The sequence below is a fragment of the Hirundo rustica genome, chromosome 4 (assembly GCF_015227805.2).
Source record: "Hirundo rustica isolate bHirRus1 chromosome 4, bHirRus1.pri.v3, whole genome shotgun sequence".
Taxonomy (NCBI): domain Eukaryota; kingdom Metazoa; phylum Chordata; class Aves; order Passeriformes; family Hirundinidae; genus Hirundo; species Hirundo rustica.
In genome coordinates, this window is record NC_053453.1 from 51,500,849 (window position 1) to 51,519,969 (window position 19,121).

The window sequence follows — 19,121 nt, forward strand, 5'->3', positions numbered from 1 at the left end:
ACAGTTTGTCAGGCGGATGGTTCATAGTAAGTGCATACTAGATGTGGCAGCATACACAGATCTTTGAGTAAAGCTAGCAATGGCAGCACACCACATACAATTTTATCTGTGACCTTTTAAGCAAGGTGCCCTTTTTTAATTTCTGTGCTTCCACAGCAGCACTAGAAGAAAACTAAAAATACCTCCCTGCTGCTTTGCAGTTTCAATTTTTTTCAGAAAATAACAAGCAGTCCAAGAATTGTCCACACAATTAAATTTGTGCAGTTTAGATTAATTCAAAACTCACTGTATAGTTACATCTTTGGCATGGGGCAATTAGAGCTGGCTAAAATTTTTCAGAACCCATGCTGCTTCAGTACCCACCCCAAGACTGGGTCTCTCTTTGTTGTGTGAACTATCTTCAGAAAGAAAAAGCTGACACTGAAAGTCTGCAAAGCTCCTAATTGCTAGACTTCTAAAAGAAACCAGAAAGATAGATCAATTTAAATTCTTCCCCTCCCCACCCCACCCCCCCCCAAAAGAAAAAACACTGTAAAACTCTGGGGTTTATTTTGTGATCTGGGCCACTGGCAATGGAATTACTCTGGGATACTTCAGAAATATTGAGCCTCTTCCTCAGTAGGGGACAAAAGGCCCAATACTAAAAAGTATCTAGCTTCAGATTAATTATATGCTCTACCTACAGTCTGCAGTACTTTTTACAGACACAAATGCATTTACTGTCTTCTCATTATTTGAAAGACAACCTACATCATCCTTCTGCTCTTCCACAATCATTTTCTTTATTTCCACAAAGTCACTAAAAAAAGCAGGGACCCTTCAAGACGTTTGCAGTGATGCTGAATTTCTTGAAGGAAGCAGTGACAGAGCTATTATACCAGCTTTTACCCCAAGGGAAGAAAGTCTGGTAGGAGAAGGGTCCAACACAAAATAACTTCAAGAAGAAACAGTAAAAAGAGATCCTACACAATGAAAAGGGTAACTGCTGAATGTGTTCTGCCGTCCTAAAACTCACAAGCACTTGTCTCAGAGTTCATGAGACAGATAACAGCAGTGTTGCTGAAGATGAACCTGATTGCTAAGAGAATATAGAGAATCAGACAGTCCTTCAGACACATTTTAAATACAGAAAGAAATAAATAAAAAAAACTCTCCAATAAAACAAAAACCTACAACAGCAAAGAAATGACCACAGTAAGCACATGAAAGAATCATTAAGTTCTTCACTGGAGTAGGGCAGATTTCATATTAAATGTACACATACCTCCCGAAAGAAATTACTATCACCACGCATTTTCAAAAAAACCCAAACTGATGCTGAACAGTGGAGCAGACATGACAGCTAATAATGAGTTATCAGGGATAGAAATTACTGAGACGGAAGGAAAATCCAAAGAGCTTATTGCTGTCAAGTCTGGGGGGCAGAACAATCTTAATCACAGAACACTGAAAGAACTGGTACATGAAATTTTAAGTCTGATAGCACAGATATTAAATAAGTCCATCAAATGAGGGTGTACCACATGACTTAAGAAAGCCAAATATGGTACCTATACTTGGAAGGAAAGAGGAAAAAAAAGTCATTTTGGTAGCATAGACACATCAGTCATCTACAGATAGCACACAGATCTTGACAAAAGAATGGAAAACAAAATCAGATCAAATGTATTAACAGAAGACTGATCATGGCATACTAGTCCAAAATGTCTCTTTTCTATTTTATTCCCACAAAAAATGTAAGTGCTATTTGTTTGAATTTTAATAAATCATCTGGCAAAGTACTACATAGCATAAACTGGAAAAACTGGGAAAAGTCAGCAAAAGTGTAAGATGTATAAATCAGAAAAACTACTTAAAAGGTGAACAAGAGCAAGGGGAAATTACCAGACAGAAAGCTTATTATTAAGGAAGTTCCTTCCAAGTGGTCTTTCAGGACAGAGTTGAACATCAGAAGTGAAGGAAAGTATGTCAATGAACACAAAACAAAATTTAACAGTGCAAAATGCAGTGGCTGGAAGAACAGTGAGTACAGGATGATTCCAAACTATCACTGTGGTTCCATCCTGAATCCAAGAAAGTGGAGCCAAGAGAACTGATGTTGCTTTCAGAACTGTTTTGGAGAAGAGCCCTGACATTGGCCAGAGGCTTGAGGTGAATCTAAAGAATTCTAAAGACGAATCTAAAATTTCTTAAGACCACAAGTTTTCTGCAGCAGACAGGTCTTCAATCTCCAGAAATCTAGGTTCTATTGAAAAAATCCCAAAACTTAGAATACTCAAATTGAACCTGGTCACTTGGTACTGACCTTTACACTGTGGCAACTGTATTGCTAGCAGTCTGTCAGCAAGGAAGCTCAAAGGTACGTCAGGTGTGTCTACAGAGGCACACCTGCAGCAACAACTCTGCTGTAAGCATGCTCATAAGGTAAAAGCCATGCCTTTTCATGTAAAAAAAACACTGTGTTTTGTCTTAGCCAAGATGAAAAACACAAAGCTGTCCTTCAAACCAGAGGACAACAAGGAATGTATGGCCATTTGTTAATCTTGGAACTGTTGTTGTGCATTATTTATGTTTATATAGTATTTCATTTTATATTGAGTTTTGTAATGGTTTCTTCTGTACTCCCCTGTTCCCCTGGAAAATGCATCATCACGAGATTTTTCCCTGCCCCTTCTTCCCTTCCATCTTCCCACACTGGAATGTAACCCAACTCTGTTCCACTCCCACCTTATCCCTGATCGGGTAGTGGCTTGTTCCCGCCTCTAGCCCCTTCCCCCTGGATAAAAGCCAGGAAAGCACGTGGATCTCTCTCTTGGGACTGGGACAGGGACTGGGCTCCGGACCCTGCGGGGGCAGGACCCCAGAATAAAGTCGTGATTCCCTCCGGACCAAGGGCAGACTCTTTCCTTTTGCCATTGACAGATGCCTGTTCTCTCTAAAGGAAAAGGTTCACAGCCTCTCTGGGATCTTTCAGGTCCTGAGGAAAAAAATCCTTCCAGCTGTGGTTTCTCTCTCAAGCTAGCTGAGGCAAAAACGGAACTGGGGGGCTCCGAGAGAGAGAGGCATACACCATGGAACAAGTTACTTGAAACTCATAAATGACAAGGATTTGACTGCTACAGGGTTCTAGAACTGCTTTTCAGTAAAAGGAACCATTGTTTGACTGGTGTGAGGATGAAGCCAAGCTGTTTCTGAGGAGAAGCTTCACCTACAGCAGAGTTTATGATGGACCTGACAGTGTCAGCAAAGACTGAACCTGGTGATAGGGTAGTGCCACCCACCAATTTCAACAGCAAACCAAGCCACATCCGACCAGGCCGTCCCACTCTTCCTTTTCCTCTGTTTGAGTGTGTCACTTACCTTCTGTGTCTTTCTCCATGCAGATGACAAGCCCACCAGGATTGTGACTTATTAGGTATACGTATGGTTCCTGACAGGAGCTCCAGTAAAGCCTCAAGGCTTACCAGACATGTTTAGAAATGATGCAGCCATGGATAAAGCAGTGAGGCTTAGCAGGGTCCATGAGGACAGTCTGTGAAACTGATGTCTTACACAGCAGTACAGGCAGAATTTAAAGCTGTTAGATTTGTTGAGCTGTTAGATCACACAATTTGTATTTGCTGCCTCCTGTATGGAGCTGGTAAAATTCATACCACAAATTCAATCACATAAAATATTTATCAAAGAATTAATATTTGAAGACATAAAAAAAACCTCAAGACAATTCCTATTTTGAATAACTCTCATCCTATTTAAATCATGTCTCAGGTTTACATCTACTAATAACATGTTTTGCCAGAACAATGCAAGAATGGAGTAAATAGATATAAAATCAAAGCTCAAATAAGGTACATATGAACATTTTACAAGACAGAAAGTGTTAATATTGTCTCAATCTCAGTGCCAAGAGACGCTAACCTCTGCATGACAGAACTCAAAGTGCAAATGTGGTGGCAGTTTTTGTGTTATGCAGACCAGCAGAAATCAAGGTGCAAAACCTGGTACCCAGCCCCTGCTCCAATGACAGACTTTAGGCTCTCACAGGGACCCTTTCCTCATCCTTGTGTAGCTCTTTATAGAAACCAGGGAAGGATAAGGCTTGAGGACCTAGAAAAGAGGTTCAGAGATGTCTCTGAGGAGCCACAGCATCTTCTGGTAGAACTGCTCTCTTCCAAGGCAACTTCTCTGCCTTTCCCACACTGAATCACCAGGGCCCATGTTCAAATTCCTCCTGCTTCCTCTTCCTTCCTTCCCTCTTTCCACCTCCTGACACAGCCTAGCAGGTGTTTCATCTGTATTTAAATAAACTGCTGGTTACGAGGTACTTTGGAAACAAAATGTCGTTTTCCATTTCAGGATGCAGTTTAACCAGAGCCTGCAGCAACAAGGAATTGCCTAGGGAGGTCTGTTCAAACACACAATAACCCTAGGCTGCAATATTCTTGCTTGCTCAGCAAGGGTAGGACATTCACTGTTTAATTGCACAGAGATGACAGGCAAGCATTCAGAATTTTATTACTGACACACATTTTTCAGAATCTTCTAAACTTAGCAAGAATTAAATAAAAGTAGCAGAGCATTTTCCTCTAAAAAAGCCAACTTCTGCCAAACCTACCCTGCAATACCACAACAGAAGGGGCTTTTTCTAGTGACAAAACAATACTTTTTTTTCCCCCACACCTCTATTTTTAAAAATAGCCCTAAACATTTTGATGATGCATCAAATAAAAAAGCAGATGGTATGAAAAATTTCAATACTAATATTTAAGAGTTTACTACAGCTTACCAGGAGGGAGCTCACAGACCTGACAGAAAAAGAGTATTCCCATCTTACAGTTCAATAAGCTGAATGATTTTGATGCCCTGAGTCCCATATCAAACTCACTTCAAAAACCTGGCTACATTTTTGCTAGAGCAAAAGCTGTTTACTCTAGCAGAAACATCACAGACCTTTTCAAATTAAGAAAACTTCACAGACAATGCTTTCTTTGTAATTCTGGAAAACATTCAACAAACTCAAGAAGGGTTACCTGGTACAGATGAAATTGGGATGGAATTTTAGGCCAGGAAAAAAAAAAAACTTAATCAGCACCAAGAACTACTTCCAACTTTATGGAAACCACAAACAGAAGGCTTAGAGAACAGAAATATCAGCTCAATCAGCTCCAGCGGGAGCTGCACTCAGCAATAATGCTAACTCCATTATATTAAGTGGGGAAAAAAAAAAAAAAAAAAAGGCACATTGACTAAGACATAAACATTGCATTCAAAAACCCAGTAGTATATGCCAGCCTGGTAACCAGCAGGCTGGTTCTTTCTGTATGCTTGAAATCACAGTAGCATGCTGAACACACTGTTTTGACCAAACCGCAGTACTGCAAAGCCTACACACTGGAAAAGGACCATGGCCAGCCAATGCATCATGTGCTAAATTTCCATTTATGTAGGGCCAAATTTCTCCCATTTGACCAGGGTTAAGCAGTGTAACAGTAAACGTAATGATGAGTAGCCTATGCAAGCGCTTCCATTTTTAATGGCAGGGCTAGAGGAGAAGCATCACTAGAGGAAACAGCTTAACAATGACAGTAGCACACGCATTGTACAGGAGATGGAACCAGAAAAGTCTTTATTGCAGCTGGTGATTGCACAGCAAGATCTTGCCCATAACATACCATCAGCCAAAATTAGTCTCCCTCCCAAATTAATGGCTGGGGGCTGAAAACCAGACCCCAGTTTGCAGCCTGACAGTTCTTTAGTACTGAGCCTAGCATGAGTTCAACTACCTACAGAACAGGGCCCAAAAACATCAAGGAGGCAGAGCTGCAGTACTGCTCCATGACTTCAGGTATGCATGAGGAGGCTTGTCATGGGTTGGCACAGTTTGGGTTTTAGTTAAGGCAGAATGTGGAGTGTTGCCCTGTCGGGACCTTGGAATTGCTCTAGAAAGGAGAGGGACCTGTCAGAGGCTAGTCTGGGATATTGGCATCTGCTTTGACCACTGAGAATGTTGAATGCAACTTTGGGAAGTACCCATATAAATCCTGATTTTGTTCAAGTCAGCCCTTTTCCTCCTGGCCAGCTGAACAGGTAACACTGAGTCAGGCCTGCTGCTCCCCAACCCCACCCCTCACCCTTTTGAGGGGGGAGCTGGCCCAAGGCCTGGCCGGGCTCCACCGGCTCCCAAAGAGGCAGGAGGTGTTGCAGCTTAACGTCAACTGCTTTTAAAACCTCCCCAGAGCCCCGAGCCCCGGAGCTGGGAGGGATCTCTGCTGGGCCCCTGATAACAGCTATGGGCCCGGTTGGGCTGAGGCCGCCCCGATTGCCGCCGAGGGGTGGGCAGAGCTCTTCCCCCAGCCCCACCTTCCGGTGATTCCCAGACGGAGAAGAAAAGAGTGGAAAAAGGAAACACTGGCTGATCTGAGGTGCAGCAGCAGAGAGAGACTGCTGCCAGCAGTGATCACAAGGCCACTGCAGGCCTGGGCAGATTTAACCCTTGCCTGGCAACGTGAAGCTTCCAAGGCCTAACCCTTCCCTGAGAGAGAAGAAAGAGACAGAACCTAGAAAAGGCACGGCATGAAGTCAGTGGGGCAAGAGTGAAAGAAATTATAAAGATTATTGAAAAGAGGGATTGAGGATGTGGACATTTTTTAACCGGACTTCTGTGGTGTAAACTATGGAGAAATAAACTGTTTCTTGTAACATCTTAATGTTGTTTGGGGGAATGCTAGTTCTAGTCAAAGTTGGAAATTGATATAATTGAGATTTAAGCGGGAATCTCTTTTGTAGGAGGAAAAATTCCCAGATACACTGAGAGGCCCCTGAGTAGCCAGGGGAAAGGCTGCTAATAGATGAGACTGCACAATCTGCAAAAATTCTGAGCGGTGGCAGATTTGTGACATTGGGAGCCACCAGACTGTTTTAGCCTTGTGGTCAGTGTCTCCATGGTACTCTAGAGAGACTCCTCTCCCAAAGTCATGAAATATTATGTTTAAATGGTGAAACTGACTGAAAAAATCACAGGTTGTCTCTCTCTGTATTGTTTGTAAGAAAGTTTGTAAAGGAAGGGAAGAGTGTTTTGAAGTTTCATTTTGTGGGTTTTTTTTTTTTTTCAACTTTTCCATTCTTTTAGTGTGTTAATAAAACTATTTCTTTTTTAAGCTTGAGCCTGCTTTGCTCCTCCTGATCCTCTCCCGCAAAAGGAGAGTGAACACTAAGACCACTACGCTAAACTTAGCAAACAGAATTTGGTGAACATAAAACCACTACATTAATTGGTGTTTCTGCCCAGTTTTAACTAAAACCATTACAAGGCTGCAAGTAATGGTGAGCAGACAGAAGAAGATGAGAGATACTGAACTATAAGGGCAACTGGGGAGTGGTGGATGATGAGCATCAACTTCAGTGAATAGGTAGAGAAAACACTGTAGGAAACCACACTTCCTTGACTCAAATATTCAAATTATTGTTTCTTCAGTTGTCATGGTTATGTCCCATCCAATCCAAACTTACTGTGGTGAGGGGTGCTGAGAGAGGGGAAGAAATATAACATTGCTTCTGTATCCCGCTCCATATGCCTCTGCTCATGCATGTAGCCTTTCTCACCTTCACTTCTCTCCATGATGTAGTTTATGTAGTATTATATGGGTGTAAGAAAAACAAGGCTGCTGGAGCCCACAGGTGGGACTCTCACATCTAATAACTTCTCAAATATTACTGCAAATCCCTTGCCATTCTCTCCAGAGACATCTTACTCCACTTATTATTTCATTTCCTGTTTGTTTCATTGTAAGTTTTCTTTTATTTCATTTCATGCAGCTTGGCAGAATAACATCAAGCAATTAAAATGAGGCACATATAACACCCACAAAAATACCGCAGAAGTCTCCAATGTTCTCTATATTGTCTGAATTAATTCACATTTCACATATACCAGCCTACAATGCCTCTTTCACTCTGCACTTCACTCCCATTAGCAGATATTATAGTTAAGTTATATAATTGAATCATTTTTTCATCAGTAAAACATCTACTTACCCACCAGTTTTATACCTTCGATGCCTCTCATGGTAGACTGAGCCAAGAGATAAGTCCCAAAGAAGACTCCTTCAGCAGGGAATCTCTGCAGAGTCTCAGCAGCAGCAATGCAACCATTGATCTTGGCCCAGAACCACACAGTAGGTTTTTGCTCGCTGTAGAAATCCCTGCAGAATTTGCTCCTTGAATTTGGGACCTCACAACATGAAAACAAAACACATTTTCTGTTATCACACTCATGAAATCACCAACATGGATCAAATGAAATCCAGCACAATATCATCTTCCCTACTCTAGAGACATCCTGAGCAAATCTGAAAAATTAAGAACAGAGTTGTTCAGCTAATCAAGTTGATTCAGAAGCCTAAATGAGGGAGGGAGGGGGAGCAGTGGGGAGGTAGCAAGATCTTAATCAATTTTGTGATCCTGATGAGCTGCTCAGGCACATCCAGTTAAAATTGTCAATCTAAATTCCAAATTGCTGAAGGATTCATCATCCTTTACTGAACTGTGAAAAGTCAAAACTCTTTCCAACTCCTCTTCCACCACTCAACAATGTAGTAAAGCAATGTCAACATAAAAGCATAGCATCTTGGCAATAGAACATACAGAAAAATTATGTGAAATGTAATTCAATTCATAAGTTTCAAGCCTATGTTTATATGCTGCACCCCTCTAAGTATCTGTCTTGCTTTTCCATTAGAAGTTGCTAAACAGTTTCTAGTTTACTGCAAAATTAGACCACGGTATGTGTTGTACCTTCCATCACATCTTTGCACCTATGCTGGTGAGCCAAAAACTTAAGCACAGCAGCCTGCAAGGAAATTTCCACTGCAAGTCTATTTGCCCAGCTATCATGTAATATAGAGCAATTGCTCTGAACACTGTGTTTCCAACTATCATGCACTTATTCACCCAGTCCTTACAAAAGCACAGTTAAAACACTCATGAGAGGTTTAATTTCTGAAGCCACTAACAAATAGGATAATCCATAACTTCAAATCCCACGGGGGCATCACATGCACTGCACTATTTCAGGCCAATTAGCACACTGTTTGGGAATTAGCTCTTAAAACAACCAGTGCATCACATCCTGAAAATAAGTTTCCCAATTGTAATGAATACAGTTGAAGAAACTAGAACAAATCCTCTGCTGGTATAGATCCATCTACTTCAGTTGAGCTCTGTTACAAATCATTTCAGCTTTATTACTTAGAAAGTACACAAGTAAAATAGCAATCCATTTGAAAAGGAAAAAGCCCTGGCACTTTCTGTGAATCACCACATGACTATTAAGATAATAAAATTAATCACAGGTTTTCTATCTCAGTCTTGGTGGTTTTCATAGTTTCTACTGTTGTAGCAGTGAAACTATACTTACTCTCAGTAAGCAAACAGTAAAACACTGTCTAGAAGTTCAAGCATTTTCTTGAGTCTTTCCATTATCACAGTTACTCCCAGACTATGATACTCCTACGCTTTGTACCTGTGGGTTGTGTCTTCCCCCTAATTTCAGGTTAACATATAATGCAGCTTTATGTTCTCAGAGAGGAAAATCCAGCTATTCATTTTCAGCCAAGCAATCAAGGAACACAATGAACATCATAAGTTTCACTTCTAAAAGCTACTGTTCCTTAAAATGGGATAATACTTGTTTCAAATTATTTTACAAGTTGTTTGTTCAACTCATGCAGCTCAATAAAATGAGAGGTTCATTACTCTGCCCTCCCTCAGCCACACGCTAGGTACTTTATTTTCAGCTGAAACCGCAGGTTCATCTCTGCTTGCTTTCCTAATGCATTTCAAACCTAATAGCCATCAACCCTCATATATGGTCTCAAGAATACTTTTGACTTTGTTTTTGTTTTCTTCAACACCTCCTCAGATTAATTCTCTCATACCAAACACTGATTACCATCCAGCCTTGTTTTATTTACTACCTCCTCCTGGGTTTCACCCACTTACATCTCCCTTATGGTTCTTCCAAACTGAAGCTGTCTGGTGCCAAGCACACAGTAATTGTTTTCCCGGTGCTACAAATTCATGCTACAAGCATCAGTGTGACTCAACACCAAACAAGTACTAGTACAGTACTTGCATTAATTGTTGGTTATTTTTGGCAGCCCTGGAGAGTCTTCACATGAAGAAATGGTCTCTTGAAACCATTTTAAGCTTGATCCCCAATTACATGGCAACCAGAGGCCAAAATAAACAGAAAAAAGCAAGAGGGCACACATCTGAAATGCACAACAACAACACAGAGAAAAAAAAGAAAGTGCCATTCTACTGTTTTAACAGAAAATGCACACAGTGAAAATATCATAAATTGAGAAAACATTGTTTTAAGGAAAAACAAAACCACTGAACTCCAAATTAATTGTCACAAACCACCATGTTCCTATAGACCATTGTTAAGATTAACAAGAAAAAGTAATTTACATTGAATGTGAAAAATTCCTCATTATGGTGTTTTAAAAATAGATTTTTTTTTTTTTTTTTTTTTTTTTAAATCTTTACCCAACAGACGCAAGTAAAACTTTCCTTCTGGCCAGGATATTCAATAATCACTCACCACACTATGACTCACACTGATAAACTTTGCTTTTATGCAATTTTTTACACTGTTCTTTATTGTTTTATTTCAGCCTATTAGTTAGGAATATACTGCTTTTCTCCAAATAAACAGAATAGCCCTCTACTACATTTTCTAGGAAAAAACCCAGAAGCTCGACATCGATACAGCCATAGATGAAAAATAAATAAAACCATCTCAAAGTAGCTAAAATGAAGAAAAATATTTTAAAATAAATAAACACAACAGCTTATAAAGAATTATGCACAGCCAGTTCTTTAACCAACATTATTAAAATCCAAACTCAGAACTGCTTTTGCTTGGTGTCATGTGAAATGTAGGTGTTCCCTTCTTTCTGATGTAAATGACAATGGCTATCACCATTTAATAAACAAATGAAAGATAAAAACAGCCCACAGACTGTAGGGAAGAATAGGAAAAAGGGAAGAAAAGGTCTTTCAGTCACAGGAAAATGACTCTTTCATGACTTCACAGGTCCCTTGCTCTTCCCATGCCCGCACTCCTTTAAGCACTCTACCCAACAGCAATGTTCAGCACAGGCAGCAAACCTGCAATGAACCTGGACATACCTGCAAACAGGTGAAGGGCAGGATGTACATGCACTACCCAGCTCTGAGCTCTTGAATTATTTACCTGGACTTCCAGTCATACCCTCAATGCAGAGAAACATGTCTTCAGTGGATGGAGAGGGGTCCCTCTCTAACATGTTGCCCCAGGGATGTTGCTCTCTGCTCCACCTCACAGCTCTGCACTAAACACAACTTGTTGAAAGTATCTCTCTCAATGAAAAACAGAGAGACAAAAGCATCTGTAATATCTATGACACTTACTCAAATTTTTTACCCAAGGACCACAGCTGCATGCTATCAAAACAGTCTGTCCCAGGAGAAACCTGTACCCTTCGTGGCATCCACAAAGCTACCTAACTCGTTCTTGAGAAATGTGCAAATGACCACAGAGTCCACTGCCTTTAGAAATTAACAAAAAACTTCCTCTCCCTTCCTGAACTACGGCAGTTTCACATGTAAACACAGTCTCAGAAGAACTCTTGTCAAATTGAAACAGCTACAAAAGAAGAAAAAGGTGATTTGTCTCTGAGGAATATGTTCTGCTGTGCACTGAAGCCTAAAAGGGTAGCAGCTAGTGAGTCAGAGGCTTTAAAACCTCATTGTTGCCTTTACTTCTTATTTCCACTCCTACTGACCAGAGGCTGATAAGAAATTTTATTATTGTTTAAAGACACAAACAAGATAGTCAAAACAATTCAGAATCCAATCAACACTGTGGCCACAAATAACAATTCCAATCACAATTCCACATCCTGTTGAATTAGCTTGAAGGTCATCTGGCCCTAATCTTGGTATTTCTTTTCCTATCACATTACTAACTCCTCTAACTTACAAAGCATAGCCTGACCTGAACTTCCAACTACTGAAAACAAGTGCATGAATCCATGCTAAAACTCCAAGACCATTAAGTACTTAACTGCATCCAAGTATAAAAGATAAGAGCTAAAGTTGCCACCTGGCTCACCCCCCCATTCTATGCTGTGGCGGCTTACAAAAAAACCCCACTAAAATCTGACATTACCGTTACCTTATGCCATGGTTTTTAGCCAAGCTTTGAAAAGCAACAAATAAAATTGTCCCATAAGAGGGGTCAATCACAGGACCAGAACTAACATGAAAACTATATATATATATATATATACACACATACACATATATATGTATATGTCCCACTCAAAGGTGTCCATCAAGAGACCGTTGGTTCTGTAAGCAAGCCTCCTTTTGCAGTCCAGAGCTGCTGCCTCCAAATTCTTCCAAAACCCACATCAAAGGGAATGGGAAGAGGAGACTCTAGGTTCTCACTCTTTTAAAAGAAAGGACTGAGCTGCAAAGAGCCATAATTCCCCCACAGTTTGCACCTGCGGCACATGCTGATACAGTCCAGGCACCCCGGAGTCACGTCTAGCGCTCTTTCAGGGTTATCTTGCACAGGTGTGACATTAGCAATGATTGCTGTTCTCCAACAGCTGTCAGACCTTGTGTTAAGGTGTCTATTTCAAGACTTAACTTTCCTGGCAAATGAGAGTGAATTCAACAATGACTAAAAGCTTATGAAAAAGACAATATGTTCATAGGTTACTTACCATGACGGAGGAGAATTTTACCTCTAGTCCCTGCTCTACCCGAACTGAAACAGGAATACTGTCTAATCTTTCTTTTTGGCTGTCTTGATCTCCACTAGTAACATTTTCTTGCAGGAGAGAGGTGAAGCGGGGACCCCACAATGTCAAAGTCACTCAGACCTCTGACTATGGGGTCACGTGAAGTCTCGCTCTCCTGTTAGAACTGCATAGTTACAACAACACCGGGTTAGAGAAGGTCTGGTCCTCTAAGAGAGTGGTTATAAATACTCACTGAAATAGTTCAAACTTCTTTTCCCCTTGCTTTTGGCTTTAGGAAGTTTTACTATTTTCACAGTGGAAGGAAATGAGCCACCACAAAGGTCATCTGATAGCATCCTATTCTTTCACGTCTTCCTTCTACCCCTAGAGTGTAATGTAGGTCCTAATGAATATTTCATATCTTAATTACCAAGAATAATTATCAAATTAAAAAATAATTATTAAAGCGATACTGCTTTCATGTAACTCTAAAATGAAATTTAAATCGCTTTTCATCTCTTCACTGTAAACTGTTGGAATGAAAATCTGTTTAGCAGGCTTCTTCAAAACGGACCTATCCTGCTACGCCCGACCACTGCCGTGACGAGCCCACCTGAGGAGGATGAGCACGGGCACAAGCGCGGCCGTTCGGGCCGCGGTGCTCACGGCTCACGCCAGTGGGCCACTTACGGCTCGCCGGGGCACAGCCTCGGCTCAGCCCGGCCACAGCCTCGTCCCGGCCGGGCTCGCTGCCCTCGGGGAGGCCGGCACTGAGCCGGGCCCGGCGCGGGGAGGGAGCGCGGCCGCAGCCGCGGGGCGGCCCTGCCCTCTGCGGGGGCCCGGCGGTACTGCCGGCCTCCGGCGGAGCGGCCGCGGTACGAGGTACTGCCGCGGGCTACGGCGCGGCGCGGGGGCCCTGCGCCCGCCTTCTTCCCCAGTCACGGGCGAGATCGCCACGGAACGGTGCCTGGCACGCAGCGCACCGGTAGCTCCCGGCCCGCAATTGCGCGGCCCCGGCCCTCCGCCCCCGGGCGGCGCAGGCGGAGGACGGGGAGCGGCGGAAAAGCGCCGCGTGCGGTGCTCCCGGGGCCGCCCCCGCGCCCCCATCGCGGCCGGCACCGCTCGGGCAGCGCCGCTCGGTCAGCCCGTCCTCCCTCGCACCTGCCCCGCCGTGCAGGGAACAACAGGCTGTGCTCGGGCTGCCTCGGGAAAGGTGGGCGGCAGCGCCCGAGAGCCGAATCTGCTGCCACCTGCCTGAATGTCTCATGCGCCTCCCAAAATGGAGCGAGGCCCCACTCATTGCCTCTCGGCTCCATCCTTCCCTCCACCTCTTCCATGTCGGTGTTCATTGCACAACCGCACAGATACCAATTTATTTTCTTGTTTTTAAAAAGAGCCCTCAGACAAGCCCTCTGAAGTCTTATTAAGCTGTCCCATCCTCAGGGATGTTAATTTGATCCCCAACGCTAAAACAGTGCAAGGAATAGCTGTAGTGCTTTCTCCTTCAGAGCTTGTTGTGGCATTATCGGGAAAACACAATATGTGGCCGAGACAAGTATATGGACAGAAAAGTTTGTTTACGCTTAGCCTTGGTGTGATGGAGTGGATGCTCATTGAAAGAAGCATTTCAAGGACCTGGAGGGCTCCTGTTATTGAATCCTCAGTGCTGTGACTCAGTGTGTGGCAAGGGCTGTAAATCCTCTGAGAGTTCTTTTCATTCTTCGATGCTCTTAACACAGAGCAACAGTGCAAGAATTGTCTCCATCTTTTCTGATGCAGCTGGACTGACATCTATTAGCCAAACCTTGTGGTCGCTAGGTTAAGCTACTACCTACCAATTTACTAGGAAGAGCAGCTTCAGTGTAGAAAAAATACTTAACAGTCGATCTGCTGTGTAATGGAGGCATTCGTGTGAACTTTTTTTAAGCATGTCAACTGAGAGGAGCAGTTGCACGAGCAGTTGCGGTTTTCTCTTCAATTGTAGATCAGCTTCAAGGAGATTAGCAGGTGAATCAGGTTAATTGCTCAGTCTTCCTTAGGTCCGTTTCTCCCTCCTTCCTAAGCACGCTATGATCAACAAGTAGTGGGTTTCTCAAGCCCACTGTTATTCCTGGGAAAGGAGGACAAGATAAAAACACAACACGGTAATTTGAAATGTGGACTCTTCCCGGTAGTCACACTCTCTGTCCAGAAAGGACACTGCTGAACTGATTGACAGCATCGCAATCAACTCCCTCAGAAAGATAAATTAGTATGAGAATACTCGTCCTAATGGCTCTGGTACGATGTATGCAGAGACTGGAACTGATGGAAACAGGCGAAAATCACAAGCAGAGGAAATCGTCGGTGAAATCTAAGGACTAGGTACGAAATATTTTGGCTTCTTTACTATCGAGGAATACATTCAGTGCGGGTAGCTCGGTTTGCAAACTGCGAGAGCCTCAGGCAAGGGGCCGTGAAGTGCCGACCCCCTGCGTAACAAAGGACCGGGGCACCTGTGGCGCCGACGGCGGGACAGGACCCTCAGATGCGGCGGGAGCCCCGATCCCTTCCCTTGACGCGCTAAGACTCTCAAGGGATAGAAGTCCAGGGTTTCCTTTGTTCGTGCTTCCTCCTCAGAGGCACCAGCTCGAGCTATTTTATTGTTATTTAGTTTTTGCACCGAAATTAAATTATTTTAAGAATGGGGACGTCTGAGACTCCGCTATAGGAAATCAGGGGCTGAGCCGCTAAGGAGGTGAGGAAACCTGGTGGGGTGTGTAGCTGTGAAAGGGCTTCGGTCCCAGCTCAGGTGGTGCATATGTGACTGCTAGGACACCTCCTGGATGGTCGGACAGGAGAGCTTCCTTGACACCTTACCCTGGGGAGACCTCTTGATAAAGATGATGATGACTATTAGGTGGTGGTGGTGATGAGACTTGTCATTTCTGCAAGTATAAGCGCCTTGGTCATTGTTGAGATTGAAATACTGACAAGCTACCAGTTCTCTCACTCAGTGCAATATTAGTCTTCCCAGGAAGTTTGCCACCCAATTGTCACTTAAGTGATACAGAAACAAAGCAAGCTTTCAACAGTGAAATGAATGCATACACTACATGACTAGGTATTAAACTTGTGAGAGCAACAATTACTGTCAATTAATGAAATGAGATCAAAGTGCTTTTCAACTTTACAAAGATAAACACTTGAAAAGGTGGAGTAATGCTTATCTTGTTTGATCCAAGTTGTACTGCCATGTGGGTTTCATACATAAATCCCTGTGTTTCTAAAAAGCATGGCATAGCTTTCAAAGCATTCATGTCATCGATCTCTATATTGTACTTAGAAGACATATAGCAGTCACACCGATGCCACTGCTGTTTGCCTAATACCTGGTGTAGAAAGTAACCTTCAAAAAAATTCCAGGACTACAAAAAATAAATAGCCAAATCAAATATGGGATGGGTAAATATGGAAATCATAGTATCATTGGAGTACCATCCTGTAGGCCTGATATTTCTGGGTCTGAAGAGATTTTAGCCTGCTAGCCGCTGCTTTTTCCCAAGGAAAACTGTTAGTAGTTGCTAACTTTTTCCCAAGGAAAAAGCTCTCGAGAAAGCCTCTTCTCAAAACAATCTTGGCAAACTACTATCCTTTCTCAAAACAACCTTTCTTCACGTGGTGTTTTGCTGTTTCTCTAGTTTCACCAATGGGAGAAGAGCGGTGTCATCCCTATTCACCAATCATGCCAAGTCTGTATCAGAACACCTTATAAAATGTAGTAAGAGTTAGACAACAAAGCCTTTTCTATACTCTTTGCCTTCTGAAATATTTAGTCTCTTGTCTTTCATGTCCTACAACGACATCACCATAGCACAATCGTCTGGCATAGCTGGGATTTCTGGCATTGCAGAATAGCACTCAAATACATGTGACTGAAGTGCTGTTACCTCCCTGCACTCTCCCCTTGTTCCTGGCTCGTCTTTTCCATTCTGAAGCATCTAAGTTACCATGGAAACAAAGAGTGTCAATTATATATATTCCTGAGCCCTACCCATGGCATGTGAAGTGAGTCTCAGTTAATGGTGTGACTGGTGGAGCACATCCCTGTGGAAGGACACCCTGTAGTGGGATACAGGCACTGGCAGAATGAGACAGTGCTAAGCACCAACCTGGAGAGGGGCTCTAGGAGCGGGGACAAATGCCTCCAAGGGGAAGGAAAACTGTAATTCCTTCTGCTATTGCTGAGTGGTGGGGAGTCAGCAGCTTTCTCAAAACTGGAGGAACTGGATAAGAGACAGGACTCTGGAGACAAGTATTTTGGACATAGTGCAGTGACATTTTTTCTCCACACGTGGGGACAAGTGGGAGTGTGACCTCCGGCACCACATGCAATTTCTTTTAGGCAAATATGTAATGAAAATAATTTTGGGTATCATGGCATGAGGACATAGGATCTGTTTCATTTAAGCTTGCCTTAATTTGTTGACTTCTCTTGTCAAGAGGATCTATTTCAGGAACAAAGTAAGAGAGGATAAACCTGCAGAGACTTGTATAATGCCGGAAATGAAAAACTTGAATGGATGGCAGTAAGTGGCAGACCAAACTTTGACTCTTAAAGCTTTAGATAGATCTTGCACCCTTCTGTTTATTCAGGTGGACTTGGATAAATTGCACCAGCTTCTTGACTCATAAAAAAAGTCCAGTGATGAGAACTGGAACAGCAGAAACACAGAATTGCTTCAGTTCAGATGCTATGAAATTAAGGGAACAATTCCATCTACTTAGCCCAAAACTTTCAAAAATGATGAATCGGGTTTCTTTGCCCTAATTTTTGATTGGCCAGTCTAAGACCTCATGAAAACATGAAGAATTGCTATTCAGAAAACCCAGCTCACCCTCTGCAACCTGATAATTATAAAAAATATCCCCAGCTGGACACCTCTTGGTATTCAGGCGATCTGCGAAGCAGTGTTATAGTTATGCAACCAAGCACTAACTAGTATTTATTTATAGTCCTTTTTTTTTTTTTTTTTTAATTAATTCTTGCACACTTCTGCCCTGTGTTAGTTGTGTATTTTTATAACCACTAAAGCCACTTGTATGTAAATAACCTGTATAGGAAATTGTGTTCTTTTCTCATGCATCCTTTTCTCTCTTTGTTTCTTCTCCATTACTCAGAGGACAAGTAGGGATGAAAAGAATAAATCAGAATTATCATTCTTGCAAAATAATAGGCTGAAAAGGCATTGTCTCTCAGTGATTTCCATAAAGAGACAGAACTTTGTGGTGTAAGAAATACGAAAGGAACCATAACTTTTCATTATATGAGCCTTAGTATTTTTAGCTAGCGAGGACAAATGGGGAATTTAAGAGTGAGAGCCCAAGGCACGAGCATTTGTCCTGCAACTCACTCACGATAAAACTAAGGGAGAAAAATTTTCTGTTAGTAAGAGCAACAGAAGCTTCTACTACCAGAACACAACTCAGGTGATCCTCAGAGGTAAAATGATCATTTTAAACTCCCTCCAATGTCATGTCTGCAGCTAGGTCAGTGGCTACATGAGACTACTGGTAATACAAAGCTGGGCTGTTGTTTCAGAGAACTCCTGTTCTAGTACATAATGGAGAGTAGATGGCTTCCAACACTCAACAGCCAATTTTAGAGCCCCAAGCCCCAGCTTAGAAAATTCTAACATGATTTAGCCCCAAAACAACATGGGCATTACTGTTTATGCTGCAGCAGCATTTGGAGGCCTCAACTGGTTCAGCATAGGCACAGCCCAGAAATAAATAGGGCAGTTGTTGCTGCATCAAGTCTTCAGTCATGATACAGTCTCTCTGGAAGAGGGAATGCTGCTTCCTACTTGAGTCCAGGTCTGTATGTTTTAAGTACTAATGAGGCTAAAGCATAAGTATCAGCAGTCTACACTTCTTTCCTTCACTTTTAATCAGCTGCTGTTTATATGCAGGTAAAGAGAGAATAACCTGCAAGTTTCTGCTGATTTAGTGGATTCTTAACTTGGTCTCAAAGTCAAGTGCCTTCTGGATCAAGAATAGGGTTTTTTGGGTCACCACCCCCTGCCACGATCTCAAAGAGGTTCTTAATAATCCATAGTTTATTATATATGCACTGCCTCAAAAGTTTTTTTGAAAATATTAGATATGCATTCTAGCTCTACAATAGCTTTCCATCATATAATCTTCAACCAAATTTTTATTAAAAAAAAAAAAAAAAAAAAAAAAAAAAGGAAACTTTTCATATATGCTCCTAACTTTAGAAGGAGTGGCTATGTAACAAAAAGTATTAGCAACGATGCTGTAGACAGCATATGAGATATACAA

General features: G+C 42.3%; 1 long non-coding RNA gene across 1 annotated transcript in view; it reads right to left on the reverse strand.

Moving 5' to 3' along the window:
• LOC120751907 (uncharacterized) overlaps positions 1–12,467 on the reverse strand; it is a 35,749-nt gene extending 23,282 nt beyond the window's left edge. Inside the window, exons 1-2 of the long non-coding RNA XR_005700551.2 lie at positions 12,347–12,467; positions 8,035–8,230 (exon numbers count right to left, since the gene is read on the reverse strand). This is a non-coding gene — a long non-coding RNA (uncharacterized LOC120751907). The remainder of the gene's footprint in view (positions 1–8,034; positions 8,231–12,346) is intronic.
• Positions 12,468–19,121: the final 6,654 nt, after the last annotated feature.